The following is a 13,596-nucleotide window of genomic DNA, read 5'->3' as shown; positions in this document are numbered from 1 at the left end:
GGCGGTCTCCCATCCAGGTACTAACTAGTAGTGACACTGCTTAACTTCCGAGATCAGTCGAGATCGGGTGCATTCAGTGTGGTGTGGCCGTAGGCTCTAGGAATGCTAAGAATATTACTCTTATGCATTTGCATTTAGTAAGCTAAGCCATGCAGCCACTTGCAACATGATACCACGCTCATCGCTCGATCAGCGCTCGATCAGGCGAGATATATAAGACTGGTGGGCCCATTCAGGACTCCTATGTCTGGTAGGATAACTTTAATTCATCCATCCTGTGTCTGTTGCAGGGAGGTGGAGAGAACAATCAACACAATAATGGTTTTCTTTCATGCCTCTTGAAGGACTCAATATTCTCTGTACTGCATTACATGTGAAAGTCGATTTATTACCCATGAACACACTACCTGTATGCTAATTCTATGTAAAAAGGTAGCTCCAGCCCTCATGATGTTGTCCAACATTTCCGCTATAAAACGGGATACAATTATTTTGGAAACATACCAAATTTGAAAAATAATTGAGAAGTTGCGCAATTACTAATCATGGAGCACAAAAAAAGCCTACAGCACCTGGTATTCCCAGGCAGTCTCCCATCCAGGTACTAACTAGGCCCGACCCTGCTTAGCTTCTGAGATCGGGCGCATTCAGTGTGGTGTGGCCGTAGGCTCTGGGCCTAGTGAGTTTGTACTTTTAAGCATCTAGTCGGCTAGACCTTGCAGTTTTGAAAGGCAATTGTGAAATGGCTCACTTCCTGAACTTGGAGCACAAAAAAGCCTACAGCACCTGGTATTCCCAGGTGGTCTCCCATCCAGGTACTAACTAGGCCCGACACTGCTTAGCTTCCGAGATCAGACGAGATCGGGCGCATTCAGTGTGGTGTGGCCGTAGGCTCTGGGCCTAGTGAGTTTTGTACTTTTAAGCATCTAGTCGGCTAGACCTTGCAGTTTTGAAAGGCAATTGAGAAATGGCTCACTTCCTGAACTTGGAGCACAAAAAAGCCTACAGCACCTGGTATTCCCAGGCGGTCTCCCATCCAGGTACTAACTAGGCCTGACACTGCTTAACTTCCGAGATCAGACGAGATCGGGTGCATTCAGTGTGGTGTGGCCGTAGGCTCTAGGAATGCTAAGAATATTACTCTTATGCATTTGCATTTAGTAAGCTAAGCCATGCAGCCACTTGCAACATGATACCACGCTCATCGCTCGATCAGGCTCGATCAGGCGAGATATATAAGACTGGTGGGCCCATTCAGGACTCCTATGTCTGGTAGGATAACTTTAATTCATCCATCCTGTGTCTGTTGCAGGGAGGTGGAGAGAACAATCAACACAATAATGGTTTTCTTTCATGCCTCTTGAAGGACTCAATATTCTCTGTACTGCATTACATGTGAAAGTCGATTTATTACCCATGAACACACTACCTGTATGCTAATTCTATGTAAAAAGGTAGCTCCAGCCCTCATGATGTTGTCCAACATTTCCGCTATAAAACGGGATACAATTATTTTGGAAACATACCAAATTTGAAAAATAATTGAGAAGTTGCGCAATTACTAATCATGGAGCACAAAAAAGCCTACAGCACCTGGTATTCCCAGGCAGTCTCCCATCCAGGTACTAACTAGGCCTGACCCTGCTTAGCTTCCGAGATCGGGCGCATTCAGTGTGGTGTGGCCGTAGGCTCTGGGCCTAGTGAGTTTTGTACTTTTAAGCATCTAGTCGGCTAGACCTTGCAGTTTTGAAAGGCAATTGTGAAATGGCTCACTTCCTGAACTTGGAGCACAAAAAAGCCTACAGCACCTGGTATTCCCAGGTGGTCTCACATCCAGGTACTAACTAGGCCCGACACTGCTTAGCTTCCGAGATCAGACGAGATCGGGCGCAATCAGTGTGGTGTGGCCGTAGGCTCTGGGCCTAGTGAGTTTTGTACTTTTAAGCATCTAGTCAGCTAGACCTTGCAATTGAGAAATGGCTCACTTCCTGAACTTGGAGCACAAAAAAGCCTACAGCACCTGGTATTCCCAGGCGGTCTCCCATCCAGGTACTAACGAGGCCCGACACTGCTTAGCTTCCGAGATCAGACGAGATCGGGCGCATTCAGTGTGGTGTGGCCGTAGGCTCTGGTTCTTGTGAGTTTTGTACTTTTAAGCATCTAGTCGGCTAGACCTTGCAGTTTTGAAAGGCAATTGAGAAATGGCTCACTTCCTGAACTTGGAGTACAAAAAAGCCTACAGCACCTGGTATTCCCAGGCGGTCTTCCATCCAGGTACTAACTAGGCCCGACACTGCTTAGCTTCTGAGATCAGACGAGATCAGGCACATTCAGTGTGGTGTGGCCGTAGGCTCTGGGCCTAGTGAGTTTTGTACTTTTAAGCATCTAGTCGGCTAGACCTTGCAGTTTTAAAAGGCAATTGAGAAAGGGCTCACTTCCTGAACTTGGAGCACAAAAAAGCCTACAGCACCTGGTATTCCCAGGCGGTCTCCCATCCAGGTACTAACTAGTAGTGACACTGCTTAACTTCCGAGATCAGTCGAGATCGGGTGCATTCAGTGTGGTGTGGCCGTAGGCTCTAGGAATGCTAAGAATATTACTCTTATGCATTTGCATTTAGTAAGCTAAGCCATGCAGCCACTTGCAACATGATACCACGCTCATCGCTCGATCAGCGCTCGATCAGGCGAGATATATAAGACTGGTGGGCCCATTCAGGACTCCTATGTCTGGTAGGATAACTTTAATTCATCCATCCTGTGTCTGTTGCAGGGAGGTGGAGAGAACAATCAACACAATAATGGTTTTCTTTCATGCCTCTTGAAGGACTCAATATTCTCTGTACTGCATTACATGTGAAAGTCGATTTATTACCCATGAACACACTACCTGTATGCTAATTCTATGTAAAAAGGTAGCTCCAGCCCTCATGATGTTGTCCAACATTTCCGCTATAAAACGGGATACAATTATTTTGGAAACATACCAAATTTGAAAAATAATTGAGAAGTTGCGCAATTACTAATCATGGAGCACAAAAAAAGCCTACAGCACCTGGTATTCCCAGGCAGTCTCCCATCCAGGTACTAACTAGGCCCGACCCTGCTTAGCTTCTGAGATCGGGCGCATTCAGTGTGGTGTGGCCGTAGGCTCTGGGCCTAGTGAGTTTGTACTTTTAAGCATCTAGTCGGCTAGACCTTGCAGTTTTGAAAGGCAATTGTGAAATGGCTCACTTCCTGAACTTGGAGCACAAAAAAGCCTACAGCACCTGGTATTCCCAGGTGGTCTCCCATCCAGGTACTAACTAGGCCCGACACTGCTTAGCTTCCGAGATCAGACGAGATCGGGCGCATTCAGTGTGGTGTGGCCGTAGGCTCTGGGCCTAGTGAGTTTTGTACTTTTAAGCATCTAGTCGGCTAGACCTTGCAGTTTTGAAAGGCAATTGAGAAATGGCTCACTTCCTGAACTTGGAGCACAAAAAAGCCTACAGCACCTGGTATTCCCAGGCGGTCTCCCATCCAGGTACTAACTAGGCCTGACACTGCTTAACTTCCGAGATCAGACGAGATCGGGTGCATTCAGTGTGGTGTGGCCGTAGGCTCTAGGAATGCTAAGAATATTACTCTTATGCATTTGCATTTAGTAAGCTAAGCCATGCAGCCTCTTGCAACATGATACCACGCTCATCGCTCGATCAGGCTCGATCAGGCCAGATATATAAGACTGGTGGGCCCATTCAGGACTCCTATGTCTGGTAGGATAACTTTAATTCATCCATCCTGTGTCTGTTGCAGGGAGGTGGAGAGAACAATCAACACAATAATGGTTTTCTTTCATGCCTCTTGAAGGACTCAATATTCTCTGTACTGCATTACATGTGAAAGTCGATTTATTACCCATGAACACACTACCTGTATGCTAATTCTATGTAAAAAGGTAGCTCCAGCCCTCATGATGTTGTCCAACATTTCCGCTATAAAACGGGATACAATTATTTTGGAAACATACCAAATTTGAAAAATAATTGAGAAGTTGCGCAATTACTAATCATGGAGCACAAAAAAGCCTACAGCACCTGGTATTCCCAGGCAGTCTCCCATCCAGGTACTAACTAGGCCTGACCCTGCTTAGCTTCCGAGATCGGGCGCATTCAGTGTGGTGTGGCCGTAGGCTCTGGGCCTAGTGAGTTTTGTACTTTTAAGCATCTAGTCGGCTAGACCTTGCAGTTTTGAAAGGCAATTGTGAAATGGCTCACTTCCTGAACTTGGAGCACAAAAAAGCCTACAGCACCTGGTATTCCCAGGTGGTCTCCCATCCAGGTACTAACTAGGCCCGACACTGCTTAGCTTCCGAGATCAGACGAGATCGGGCGCAATCAGTGTGGTGTGGCCGTAGGCTCTGGGCCTAGTGAGTTTTGTACTTTTAAGCATCTAGTCAGCTAGACCTTGCAATTTTGAAAGGCAATTGAGAAATGGCTCACTTCCTGAACTTGGAGCACAAAAAAGCCTACAGCACCTGGTATTCCCAGGCGGTCTCCCATCCAGGTACTAACGAGGCCCGACACTGCTTAGCTTCCGAGATCAGACGAGATCGGGCGCATTCAGTGTGGTGTGGCCGTAGGCTCTGGTTCTTGTGAGTTTTGTACTTTTAAGCATCTAGTCGGCTAGACCTTGCAGTTTTGAAAGGCAATTGAGAAATGGCTCACTTCCTGAACTTGGAGTACAAAAAAGCCTACAGCACCTGGTATTCCCAGGCGGTCTTCCATCCAGGTACTAACTAGGCCCGACACTGCTTAGCTTCTGAGATCAGACGAGATCAGGCACATTCAGTGTGGTGTGGCCGTAGGCTCTGGGCCTAGTGAGTTTTGTACTTTTAAGCATCTAGTCGGCTAGACCTTGCAGTTTTAAAAGGCAATTGAGAAAGGGCTCACTTCCTGAACTTGGAGCACAAAAAAGCCTACAGCACCTGGTATTCCCAGGCGGTCTCCCATCCAGGTACTAACTAGTAGTGACACTGCTTAACTTCCGAGATCAGTCGAGATCGGGTGCATTCAGTGTGGTGTGGCCGTAGGCTCTAGGAATGCTAAGAATATTACTCTTATGCATTTGCATTTAGTAAGCTAAGCCATGCAGCCACTTGCAACATGATACCACGCTCATCGCTCGATCAGCGCTCGATCAGGCGAGATATATAAGACTGGTGGGCCCATTCAGGACTCCTATGTCTGGTAGGATAACTTTAATTCATCCATCCTGTGTCTGTTGCAGGGAGGTGGAGAGAACAATCAACACAATAATGGTTTTCTTTCATGCCTCTTGAAGGACTCAATATTCTCTGTACTGCATTACATGTGAAAGTCGATTTATTACCCATGAACACACTACCTGTATGCTAATTCTATGTAAAAAGGTAGCTCCAGCCCTCATGATGTTGTCCAACATTTCCGCTATAAAACGGGATACAATTATTTTGGAAACATACCAAATTTGAAAAATAATTGAGAAGTTGCGCAATTACTAATCATGGAGCACAAAAAAAGCCTACAGCACCTGGTATTCCCAGGCAGTCTCCCATCCAGGTACTAACTAGGCCCGACCCTGCTTAGCTTCTGAGATCGGGCGCATTCAGTGTGGTGTGGCCGTAGGCTCTGGGCCTAGTGAGTTTGTACTTTTAAGCATCTAGTCGGCTAGACCTTGCAGTTTTGAAAGGCAATTGTGAAATGGCTCACTTCCTGAACTTGGAGCACAAAAAAGCCTACAGCACCTGGTATTCCCAGGTGGTCTCCCATCCAGGTACTAACTAGGCCCGACACTGCTTAGCTTCCGAGATCAGACGAGATCGGGCGCATTCAGTGTGGTGTGGCCGTAGGCTCTGGGCCTAGTGAGTTTTGTACTTTTAAGCATCTAGTCGGCTAGACCTTGCAGTTTTGAAAGGCAATTGAGAAATGGCTCACTTCCTGAACTTGGAGCACAAAAAAGCCTACAGCACCTGGTATTCCCAGGCGGTCTCCCATCCAGGTACTAACTAGGCCTGACACTGCTTAACTTCCGAGATCAGACGAGATCGGGTGCATTCAGTGTGGTGTGGCCGTAGGCTCTAGGAATGCTAAGAATATTACTCTTATGCATTTGCATTTAGTAAGCTAAGCCATGCAGCCACTTGCAACATGATACCACGCTCATCGCTCGATCAGGCTCGATCAGGCCAGATATATAAGACTGGTGGGCCCATTCAGGACTCCTATGTCTGGTAGGATAACTTTAATTCATCCATCCTGTGTCTGTTGCAGGGAGGTGGAGAGAACAATCAACACAATAATGGTTTTCTTTCATGCCTCTTGAAGGACTCAATATTCTCTGTACTGCATTACATGTGAAAGTCGATTTATTACCCATGAACACACTACCTGTATGCTAATTCTATGTAAAAAGGTAGCTCCAGCCCTCATGATGTTGTCCAACATTTCCGCTATAAAACGGGATACAATTATTTTGGAAACATACCAAATTTGAAAAATAATTGAGAAGTTGCGCAATTACTAATCATGGAGCACAAAAAAGCCTACAGCACCTGGTATTCCCAGGCAGTCTCCCATCCAGGTACTAACTAGGCCTGACCCTGCTTAGCTTCCGAGATCGGGCGCATTCAGTGTGGTGTGGCCGTAGGCTCTGGGCCTAGTGAGTTTTGTACTTTTAAGCATCTAGTCGGCTAGACCTTGCAGTTTTGAAAGGCAATTGTGAAATGGCTCACTTCCTGAACTTGGAGCACAAAAAAGCCTACAGCACCTGGTATTCCCAGGTGGTCTCCCATCCAGGTACTAACTAGGCCCGACACTGCTTAGCTTCCGAGATCAGACGAGATCGGGCGCAATCAGTGTGGTGTGGCCGTAGGCTCTGGGCCTAGTGAGTTTTGTACTTTTAAGCATCTAGTCAGCTAGACCTTGCAATTGAGAAATGGCTCACTTCCTGAACTTGGAGCACAAAAAAGCCTACAGCACCTGGTATTCCCAGGCGGTCTCCCATCCAGGTACTAACGAGGCCCGACACTGCTTAGCTTCCGAGATCAGACGAGATCGGGCGCATTCAGTGTGGTGTGGCCGTAGGCTCTGGTTCTTGTGAGTTTTGTACTTTTAAGCATCTAGTCGGCTAGACCTTGCAGTTTTGAAAGGCAATTGAGAAATGGCTCACTTCCTGAACTTGGAGTACAAAAAAGCCTACAGCACCTGGTATTCCCAGGCGGTCTTCCATCCAGGTACTAACTAGGCCCGACACTGCTTAGCTTCTGAGATCAGACGAGATCAGGCACATTCAGTGTGGTGTGGCCGTAGGCTCTGGGCCTAGTGAGTTTTGTACTTTTAAGCATCTAGTCGGCTAGACCTTGCAGTTTTAAAAGGCAATTGAGAAAGGGCTCACTTCCTGAACTTGGAGCACAAAAAAGCCTACAGCACCTGGTATTCCCAGGCGGTCTCCCATCCAGGTACTAACTAGTAGTGACACTGCTTAACTTCCGAGATCAGTCGAGATCGGGTGCATTCAGTGTGGTGTGGCCGTAGGCTCTAGGAATGCTAAGAATATTACTCTTATGCATTTGCATTTAGTAAGCTAAGCCATGCAGCCACTTGCAACATGATACCACGCTCATCGCTCGATCAGCGCTCGATCAGGCGAGATATATAAGACTGGTGGGCCCATTCAGGACTCCTATGTCTGGTAGGATAACTTTAATTCATCCATCCTGTGTCTGTTGCAGGGAGGTGGAGAGAACAATCAACACAATAATGGTTTTCTTTCATGCCTCTTGAAGGACTCAATATTCTCTGTACTGCATTACATGTGAAAGTCGATTTATTACCCATGAACACACTACCTGTATGCTAATTCTATGTAAAAAGGTAGCTCCAGCCCTCATGATGTTGTCCAACATTTCCGCTATAAAACGGGATACAATTATTTTGGAAACATACCAAATTTGAAAAATAATTGAGAAGTTGCGCAATTACTAATCATGGAGCACAAAAAAAGCCTACAGCACCTGGTATTCCCAGGCAGTCTCCCATCCAGGTACTAACTAGGCCCGACCCTGCTTAGCTTCTGAGATCGGGCGCATTCAGTGTGGTGTGGCCGTAGGCTCTGGGCCTAGTGAGTTTGTACTTTTAAGCATCTAGTCGGCTAGACCTTGCAGTTTTGAAAGGCAATTGAGAAATGGCTCACTTCCTGAACTTGGAGCACAAAAAAGCCTACAGCACCTGGTATTCCCAGGCGGTCTCCCATCCAGGTACTAACTAGGCCCGACACTGCTTAGCTTCCGAGATCAGACGAGATCGGGCGCATTCAGTGTGGTGTGGCCGTAGGCTCTGGGCCTAGTGAGTTTTGTACTTTTAAGCATCTAGTCGGCTAGACCTTGCAGTTTTGAAAGGCAATTGAGAAATGGCTCACTTCCTGAACTTGGAGCACAAAAAAGCCTACAGCACCTGGTATTCCCAGGCGGTCTCCCATCCAGGTACTAACTAGGCCTGACACTGCTTAACTTCCGAGATCAGACGAGATCGGGTGCATTCAGTGTGGTGTGGCCGTAGGCTCTAGGAATGCTAAGAATATTACTCTTATGCATTTGCATTTAGTAAGCTAAGCCATGCAGCCACTTGCAACATGATACCACGCTCATCGCTCGATCAGGCTCGATCAGGCGAGATATATAAGACTGGTGGGCCCATTCAGGACTCCTATGTCTGGTAGGATAACTTTAATTCATCCATCCTGTGTCTGTTGCAGGGAGGTGGAGAGAACAATCAACACAATAATGGTTTTCTTTCATGCCTCTTGAAGGACTCAATATTCTCTGTACTGCATTACATGTGAAAGTCGATTTATTACCCATGAACACACTACCTGTATGCTAATTCTATGTAAAAAGGTAGCTCCAGCCCTCATGATGTTGTCCAACATTTCCGCTATAAAACGGGATACAATTATTTTGGAAACATACCAAATTTGAAAAATAATTGAGAAGTTGCGCAATTACTAATCATGGAGCACAAAAAAGCCTACAGCACCTGGTATTCCCAGGCAGTCTCCCATCCAGGTACTAACTAGGCCTGACCCTGCTTAGCTTCCGAGATCGGGCACATTCAGTGTGGTGTGGCCGTAGGCTCTGGGCCTAGTGAGTTTTGTACTTTTAAGCATCTAGTCGGCTAGACCTTGCAGTTTTGAAAGGCAATTGTGAAATGGCTCACTTCCTGAACTTGGAGCACAAAAAAGCCTACAGCACCTGGTATTCCCAGGTGGTCTCCCATCCAGGTACTAACTAGGCCCGACACTGCTTAGCTTCCGAGATCAGACGAGATCGGGCGCAATCAGTGTGGTGTGGCCGTAGGCTCTGGGCCTAGTGAGTTTTGTACTTTTAAGCATCTAGTCAGCTAGACCTTGCAGTTTTGAAAGGCAATTGAGAAATGGCTCACTTCCTGAACTTGGAGCACAAAAAAGCCTACAGCACCTGGTATTCCCAGGCGGTCTCCCACCCAGGTACTAACGAGGCCCGACACTGCTTAGCTTCCGAGATCAGACGAGATCGGGCGCATTCAGTGTGGTGTGGCCGTAGGCTCTGGTTCTTGTGAGTTTTGTACTTTTAGGCATCTAGTCGGCTAGACCTTGCAGTTTTGAAAGGCAATTGAGAAATGGCTCACTTCCTGAACTTGGAGTACAAAAAAGCCTACAGCACCTGGTATTCCCAGGCGGTCTTCCATCCAGGTACTAACTAGGCCCGACACTGCTTAGCTTCTGAGATCAGACGAGATCAGGCACATTCAGTGTGGTGTGGCCGTAGGCTCTGGGCCTAGTGAGTTTTGTACTTTTAAGCATCTAGTCGGCTAGACCTTGCAGTTTTAAAAGGCAATTGAGAAAGGGCTCACTTCCTGAACTTGGAGCACAAAAAAGCCTACAGCACCTGGTATTCCCAGGCGGTCTCCCATCCAGGTACTAACTAGGCCTGACACTGCTTAACTTCCGAGATCAGTCGAGATCGGGTGCATTCAGTGTGGTGTGGCCGTAGGCTCTAGGAATGCTAAGAATATTACTCTTATGCATTTGCATTTAGTAAGCTAAGCCATGCAGCCACTTGCAACATGATACCACGCTCATCGCTCGATCAGGCTCGATCAGGCGAGATATATAAGACTGGTGGGCCCATTCAGGACTCCTATGTCTGGTAGGATAACTTTAATTCATCCATCCTGTGTCTGTTGCAGGGAGGTGGAGAGAACAATCAACACAATAATGGTTTTCTTTCATGCCTCTTGAAGGACTCAATATTCTCTGTACTGCATTACATGTGAAAGTCGATTTATTACCCATGAACACACTACCTGTATGCTAATTCTATGTAAAAAGGTAGCTCCAGCCCTCATGATGTTGTCCAACATTTCCGCTATAAAACGGGATACAATTATTTTGGAAACATACCAAATTTGAAAAATAATTGAGAAGTTGCGCAATTACTAATCATGGAGCACAAAAAAGCCTACAGCACCTGGTATTCCCAGGCAGTCTCCCATCCAGGTACTAACTAGGCCTGACCCTGCTTAGCTTCCGAGATCGGGCGCATTCAGTGTGGTGTGGCCGTAGGCTCTGGGCCTAGTGAGTTTTGTACTTTTAAGCATCTAGTCGGCTAGACCTTGCAGTTTTGAAAGGCAATTGTGAAATGGCTCACTTCCTGAACTTGGAGCACAAAAAAGCCTACAGCACCTGGTATTCCCAGGTGGTCTCCCATCCAGGTACTAACTAGGCCCGACACTGCTTAGCTTCCTCGGGCGCAATCAGTGTGGTGTGGCCGTAGGCTCTGGGCCTAGTGAGTTTTGTACTTTTAAGCATCTAGTCAGCTAGACCTTGCAATTTTGAAAGGCAATTGAGAAATGGCTCACTTCCTGAACTTGGAGCACAAAAAAGCCTACAGCACCTGGTATTCCCAGGCGGTCTCCCATCCAGGTACTAACGAGGCCCGACACTGCTTAGCTTCCGAGATCAGACGAGATCGGGCGCATTCAGTGTGGTGTGGCCGTAGGCTCTGGTTCTTGTGAGTTTTGTACTTTTAAGCATCTAGTCGGCTAGACCTTGCAGTTTTGAAAGGCAATTGAGAAATGGCTCACTTCCTGAACTTGGAGTACAAAAAAGCCTACAGCACCTGGTATTCCCAGGCGGTCTTCCATCCAGGTACTAACTAGGCCCGACACTGCTTAGCTTCTGAGATCAGACGAGATCAGGCACATTCAGTGTGGTGTGGCCGTAGGCTCTGGGCCTAGTGAGTTTTGTACTTTTAAGCATCTAGTCGGCTAGACCTTGCAGTTTTAAAAGGCAATTGAGAAAGGGCTCACTTCCTGAACTTGGAGCACAAAAAAGCCTACAGCACCTGGTATTCCCAGGCGGTCTCCCATCCAGGTACTAACTAGGCCTGACACTGCTTAACTTCCGAGATCAGTCAAGATCGGGTGCATTCAGTGTGGTGTGGCCGTAGGCTCTAGGAATGCTAAGAATATTACTCTTATGCATTTGCATTTAGTAAGCTAAGCCATGCAGCCACTTGCAACATGATACCACGCTCATCGCTCGATCAGCGCTCGATCAGGCGAGATATATAAGACTGGTGGGCCCATTCAGGACTCCTATGTCTGGTAGGATAACTTTAATTCATCCATCCTGTGTCTGTTGCAGGGAGGTGGAGAGAACAATCAACACAATAATGGTTTTCTTTCATGCCTCTTGAAGGACTCAATATTCTCTGTACTGCATTACATGTGAAAGTCGATTTATTACCCATGAACACACTACCTGTATGCTAATTCTATGTAAAAAGGTAGCTCCAGCCCTCATGATGTTGTCCAACATTTCCGCTATAAAACGGGATACAATTATTTTGGAAACATACCAAATTTGAAAAATAATTGAGAAGTTGCGCAATTACTAATCATGGAGCACAAAAAAAGCCTACAGCACCTGGTATTCCCAGGCAGTCTCCCATCCAGGTACTAACTAGGCCTGACACTGCTTAACTTCCGAGATCAGACGAGATCGGGTGCATTCAGTGTGGTGTGGCCGTAGGCTCTAGGAATGCTAAGAATATTACTCTTATGCATTTGCATTTAGTAAGCTAAGCCATGCAGCCACTTGCAACATGATACCACGCTCATCGCTCATCGCTCGATCAGGCTCGATCAGGCGAGATATATAAGACTGGTGGGCCCATTCAGGACTCCTATGTCTGGTAGGATAACTTTAATTCATCCATCCTGTGTCTGTTGCAGGGAGGTGGAGAGAACAATCAACACAATAATGGTTTTCTTTCATGCCTCTTGAAGGACTCAATATTCTCTGTACTGCATTACATGTGAAAGTCGATTTATTACCCATGAACACACTACCTGTATGCTAATTCTATGTAAAAAGGTAGCTCCAGCCCTCATGATGTTGTCCAACATTTCCGCTATAAAACGGGATACAATTATTTTGGAAACATACCAAATTTGAAAAATAATTGAGAAGTTGCGCAATTACTAATCATGGAGCACAAAAAAGCCTACAGCACCTGGTATTCCCAGGCAGTCTCCCATCCAGGTACTAACTAGGCCTGACCCCGCTTAGCTTCCGAGATCGGGCGCATTCAGTGTGGTGTGGCCGTAGGCTCTGGGCCTAGTGAGTTTTGTACTTTTAAGCATCTAGTCGGCTAGACCTTGCAGTTTTGAAAGGCAATTGTGAAATGGCTCACTTCCTGAACTTGGAGCACAAAAAAGCTTACAGCACCTGGTATTCCCAGGTGGTCTCCCATCCAGGTACTAACTAGGCCCGACACTGCTTAGCTTCCGAGATCAGACGAGATCGGGCGCAATCAGTGTGGTGTGGCCGTAGGCTCTGGGCCTAGTGAGTTTTGTACTTTTAAGCATCTAGTCAGCTAGACCTTGCAATTGAGAAATGGCTCACTTCCTGAACTTGGAGCACAAAAAAGCCTACAGCACCTGGTATTCCCAGGCGGTCTCCCATCCAGGTACTAACGAGGCCCGACACTGCTTAGCTTCCGAGATCAGACGAGATCGGGCGCATTCAGTGTGGTGTGGCCGTAGGCTCTGGTTCTTGTGAGTTTTGTACTTTTAAGCATCTAGTCGGCTAGACCTTGCAGTTTTGAAAGGCAATTGAGAAATGGCTCACTTCCTGAACTTGGAGTACAAAAAAGCCTACAGCACCTGGTATTCCCAGGCGGTCTTCCATCCAGGTACTAACTAGGCCCGACACTGCTTAGCTTCTGAGATCAGACGAGATCAGGCACATTCAGTGTGGTGTGGCCGTAGGCTCTGGGCCTAGTGAGTTTTGTACTTTTAAGCATCTAGTCGGCTAGACCTTGCAGTTTTAAAAGGCAATTGAGAAAGGGCTCACTTCCTGAACTTGGAGCACAAAAAAGCCTACAGCACCTGGTATTCCCAGGCGGTCTCCCATCCAGGTACTAACTAGGCCTGACACTGCTTAACTTCCGAGATCAGTCGAGATCGGGTGCATTCAGTGTGGTGTGGCCGTAGGCTCTAGGAATGCTAAGAATATTACTCTTATGCATTTGCAT

The 13,596-nt window shown here is 46.8% G+C and overlaps 29 non-coding genes and 15 pseudogenes across 29 annotated transcripts; all 44 read right to left on the bottom strand.

The window, feature by feature from the left end:
* Positions 1-95, bottom strand: part of LOC138543159 (5S ribosomal RNA) — a 119-nt pseudogene extending 24 nt beyond the window's left edge.
* A 465-nt stretch (positions 96-560) lies between these two features.
* On the bottom strand, positions 561-669 carry LOC138545427 (5S ribosomal RNA; annotated as a pseudogene).
* A 105-nt stretch (positions 670-774) lies between these two features.
* LOC138550734 (5S ribosomal RNA) lies at positions 775-893 on the bottom strand. The gene has a single exon (XR_011294482.1). It is a non-coding gene; the product is annotated as a 5S ribosomal RNA (ribosomal RNA).
* Positions 894-999: 106 nt separating this feature from the next.
* LOC138549231 (5S ribosomal RNA) lies at positions 1,000-1,118 on the bottom strand. Its single transcript, XR_011293016.1, has one exon. It is a non-coding gene; the product is annotated as a 5S ribosomal RNA (ribosomal RNA).
* Positions 1,119-1,581: 463 nt separating this feature from the next.
* LOC138545157 (5S ribosomal RNA) lies at positions 1,582-1,690 on the bottom strand (annotated as a pseudogene).
* A 106-nt stretch (positions 1,691-1,796) lies between these two features.
* LOC138541123 (5S ribosomal RNA) lies at positions 1,797-1,915 on the bottom strand. Its single transcript, XR_011289138.1, has one exon. It is a non-coding gene; the product is annotated as a 5S ribosomal RNA (ribosomal RNA).
* Positions 1,916-2,008: 93 nt separating this feature from the next.
* On the bottom strand, positions 2,009-2,127 carry LOC138550455 (5S ribosomal RNA). The gene has a single exon (XR_011294207.1). It is a non-coding gene; the product is annotated as a 5S ribosomal RNA (ribosomal RNA).
* Positions 2,128-2,233: 106 nt separating this feature from the next.
* Positions 2,234-2,352, bottom strand: LOC138540105 (5S ribosomal RNA). The gene has a single exon (XR_011288163.1). It is a non-coding gene; the product is annotated as a 5S ribosomal RNA (ribosomal RNA).
* Positions 2,353-2,458: 106 nt separating this feature from the next.
* Positions 2,459-2,577, bottom strand: LOC138543158 (5S ribosomal RNA; annotated as a pseudogene).
* Positions 2,578-3,042: 465 nt separating this feature from the next.
* Positions 3,043-3,151, bottom strand: LOC138545425 (5S ribosomal RNA; annotated as a pseudogene).
* A 105-nt stretch (positions 3,152-3,256) lies between these two features.
* Positions 3,257-3,375, bottom strand: LOC138550722 (5S ribosomal RNA). Its single transcript, XR_011294470.1, has one exon. It is a non-coding gene; the product is annotated as a 5S ribosomal RNA (ribosomal RNA).
* Positions 3,376-3,481: 106 nt separating this feature from the next.
* Positions 3,482-3,600, bottom strand: LOC138549230 (5S ribosomal RNA). The gene has a single exon (XR_011293015.1). It is a non-coding gene; the product is annotated as a 5S ribosomal RNA (ribosomal RNA).
* A 463-nt stretch (positions 3,601-4,063) lies between these two features.
* On the bottom strand, positions 4,064-4,172 carry LOC138545156 (5S ribosomal RNA; annotated as a pseudogene).
* A 106-nt stretch (positions 4,173-4,278) lies between these two features.
* On the bottom strand, positions 4,279-4,397 carry LOC138548164 (5S ribosomal RNA). The gene has a single exon (XR_011291977.1). It is a non-coding gene; the product is annotated as a 5S ribosomal RNA (ribosomal RNA).
* A 106-nt stretch (positions 4,398-4,503) lies between these two features.
* Positions 4,504-4,622, bottom strand: LOC138550454 (5S ribosomal RNA). The gene has a single exon (XR_011294206.1). It is a non-coding gene; the product is annotated as a 5S ribosomal RNA (ribosomal RNA).
* Positions 4,623-4,728: 106 nt separating this feature from the next.
* LOC138540104 (5S ribosomal RNA) lies at positions 4,729-4,847 on the bottom strand. Its single transcript, XR_011288162.1, has one exon. It is a non-coding gene; the product is annotated as a 5S ribosomal RNA (ribosomal RNA).
* Positions 4,848-4,953: 106 nt separating this feature from the next.
* On the bottom strand, positions 4,954-5,072 carry LOC138543157 (5S ribosomal RNA; annotated as a pseudogene).
* A 465-nt stretch (positions 5,073-5,537) lies between these two features.
* LOC138545423 (5S ribosomal RNA) lies at positions 5,538-5,646 on the bottom strand (annotated as a pseudogene).
* A 105-nt stretch (positions 5,647-5,751) lies between these two features.
* LOC138550711 (5S ribosomal RNA) lies at positions 5,752-5,870 on the bottom strand. Its single transcript, XR_011294459.1, has one exon. It is a non-coding gene; the product is annotated as a 5S ribosomal RNA (ribosomal RNA).
* Positions 5,871-5,976: 106 nt separating this feature from the next.
* LOC138549229 (5S ribosomal RNA) lies at positions 5,977-6,095 on the bottom strand. Its single transcript, XR_011293014.1, has one exon. It is a non-coding gene; the product is annotated as a 5S ribosomal RNA (ribosomal RNA).
* A 463-nt stretch (positions 6,096-6,558) lies between these two features.
* Positions 6,559-6,667, bottom strand: LOC138545155 (5S ribosomal RNA; annotated as a pseudogene).
* A 106-nt stretch (positions 6,668-6,773) lies between these two features.
* On the bottom strand, positions 6,774-6,892 carry LOC138548163 (5S ribosomal RNA). Its single transcript, XR_011291976.1, has one exon. It is a non-coding gene; the product is annotated as a 5S ribosomal RNA (ribosomal RNA).
* A 93-nt stretch (positions 6,893-6,985) lies between these two features.
* Positions 6,986-7,104, bottom strand: LOC138550453 (5S ribosomal RNA). The gene has a single exon (XR_011294205.1). It is a non-coding gene; the product is annotated as a 5S ribosomal RNA (ribosomal RNA).
* Positions 7,105-7,210: 106 nt separating this feature from the next.
* On the bottom strand, positions 7,211-7,329 carry LOC138540103 (5S ribosomal RNA). Its single transcript, XR_011288161.1, has one exon. It is a non-coding gene; the product is annotated as a 5S ribosomal RNA (ribosomal RNA).
* Positions 7,330-7,435: 106 nt separating this feature from the next.
* Positions 7,436-7,554, bottom strand: LOC138543156 (5S ribosomal RNA; annotated as a pseudogene).
* A 465-nt stretch (positions 7,555-8,019) lies between these two features.
* On the bottom strand, positions 8,020-8,128 carry LOC138545422 (5S ribosomal RNA; annotated as a pseudogene).
* Positions 8,129-8,233: 105 nt separating this feature from the next.
* Positions 8,234-8,352, bottom strand: LOC138537289 (5S ribosomal RNA). Its single transcript, XR_011285430.1, has one exon. It is a non-coding gene; the product is annotated as a 5S ribosomal RNA (ribosomal RNA).
* A 106-nt stretch (positions 8,353-8,458) lies between these two features.
* On the bottom strand, positions 8,459-8,577 carry LOC138549228 (5S ribosomal RNA). Its single transcript, XR_011293013.1, has one exon. It is a non-coding gene; the product is annotated as a 5S ribosomal RNA (ribosomal RNA).
* A 463-nt stretch (positions 8,578-9,040) lies between these two features.
* Positions 9,041-9,149, bottom strand: LOC138546544 (5S ribosomal RNA; annotated as a pseudogene).
* Positions 9,150-9,255: 106 nt separating this feature from the next.
* On the bottom strand, positions 9,256-9,374 carry LOC138548162 (5S ribosomal RNA). Its single transcript, XR_011291975.1, has one exon. It is a non-coding gene; the product is annotated as a 5S ribosomal RNA (ribosomal RNA).
* Positions 9,375-9,480: 106 nt separating this feature from the next.
* Positions 9,481-9,599, bottom strand: LOC138550932 (5S ribosomal RNA). Its single transcript, XR_011294674.1, has one exon. It is a non-coding gene; the product is annotated as a 5S ribosomal RNA (ribosomal RNA).
* A 106-nt stretch (positions 9,600-9,705) lies between these two features.
* LOC138540102 (5S ribosomal RNA) lies at positions 9,706-9,824 on the bottom strand. The gene has a single exon (XR_011288160.1). It is a non-coding gene; the product is annotated as a 5S ribosomal RNA (ribosomal RNA).
* Positions 9,825-9,930: 106 nt separating this feature from the next.
* Positions 9,931-10,049, bottom strand: LOC138538872 (5S ribosomal RNA). The gene has a single exon (XR_011286957.1). It is a non-coding gene; the product is annotated as a 5S ribosomal RNA (ribosomal RNA).
* A 463-nt stretch (positions 10,050-10,512) lies between these two features.
* Positions 10,513-10,621, bottom strand: LOC138545154 (5S ribosomal RNA; annotated as a pseudogene).
* Positions 10,622-10,727: 106 nt separating this feature from the next.
* On the bottom strand, positions 10,728-10,832 carry LOC138545466 (5S ribosomal RNA; annotated as a pseudogene).
* A 106-nt stretch (positions 10,833-10,938) lies between these two features.
* LOC138550452 (5S ribosomal RNA) lies at positions 10,939-11,057 on the bottom strand. The gene has a single exon (XR_011294204.1). It is a non-coding gene; the product is annotated as a 5S ribosomal RNA (ribosomal RNA).
* Positions 11,058-11,163: 106 nt separating this feature from the next.
* Positions 11,164-11,282, bottom strand: LOC138540101 (5S ribosomal RNA). The gene has a single exon (XR_011288159.1). It is a non-coding gene; the product is annotated as a 5S ribosomal RNA (ribosomal RNA).
* Positions 11,283-11,388: 106 nt separating this feature from the next.
* On the bottom strand, positions 11,389-11,507 carry LOC138542090 (5S ribosomal RNA). The gene has a single exon (XR_011290078.1). It is a non-coding gene; the product is annotated as a 5S ribosomal RNA (ribosomal RNA).
* A 465-nt stretch (positions 11,508-11,972) lies between these two features.
* On the bottom strand, positions 11,973-12,091 carry LOC138537558 (5S ribosomal RNA). Its single transcript, XR_011285690.1, has one exon. It is a non-coding gene; the product is annotated as a 5S ribosomal RNA (ribosomal RNA).
* Positions 12,092-12,561: 470 nt separating this feature from the next.
* On the bottom strand, positions 12,562-12,670 carry LOC138545723 (5S ribosomal RNA; annotated as a pseudogene).
* Positions 12,671-12,776: 106 nt separating this feature from the next.
* LOC138537326 (5S ribosomal RNA) lies at positions 12,777-12,895 on the bottom strand. Its single transcript, XR_011285466.1, has one exon. It is a non-coding gene; the product is annotated as a 5S ribosomal RNA (ribosomal RNA).
* A 93-nt stretch (positions 12,896-12,988) lies between these two features.
* Positions 12,989-13,107, bottom strand: LOC138550451 (5S ribosomal RNA). The gene has a single exon (XR_011294203.1). It is a non-coding gene; the product is annotated as a 5S ribosomal RNA (ribosomal RNA).
* A 106-nt stretch (positions 13,108-13,213) lies between these two features.
* LOC138540100 (5S ribosomal RNA) lies at positions 13,214-13,332 on the bottom strand. Its single transcript, XR_011288158.1, has one exon. It is a non-coding gene; the product is annotated as a 5S ribosomal RNA (ribosomal RNA).
* Positions 13,333-13,438: 106 nt separating this feature from the next.
* LOC138538871 (5S ribosomal RNA) lies at positions 13,439-13,557 on the bottom strand. The gene has a single exon (XR_011286956.1). It is a non-coding gene; the product is annotated as a 5S ribosomal RNA (ribosomal RNA).
* Positions 13,558-13,596: the final 39 nt, after the last annotated feature.

The sequence above is a fragment of the Ambystoma mexicanum genome, unplaced genomic scaffold (genome assembly GCF_040938575.1).
Source record: "Ambystoma mexicanum isolate Mex_15411 unplaced genomic scaffold, UKY_AmexF1_1 Mex_scaf10, whole genome shotgun sequence".
Lineage (NCBI taxonomy): Eukaryota > Metazoa > Chordata > Amphibia > Caudata > Ambystomatidae > Ambystoma > Ambystoma mexicanum.
Note: the sequence above shows the minus strand (reverse complement) of the source record. Positions and strands in the feature narration are given on the sequence as shown.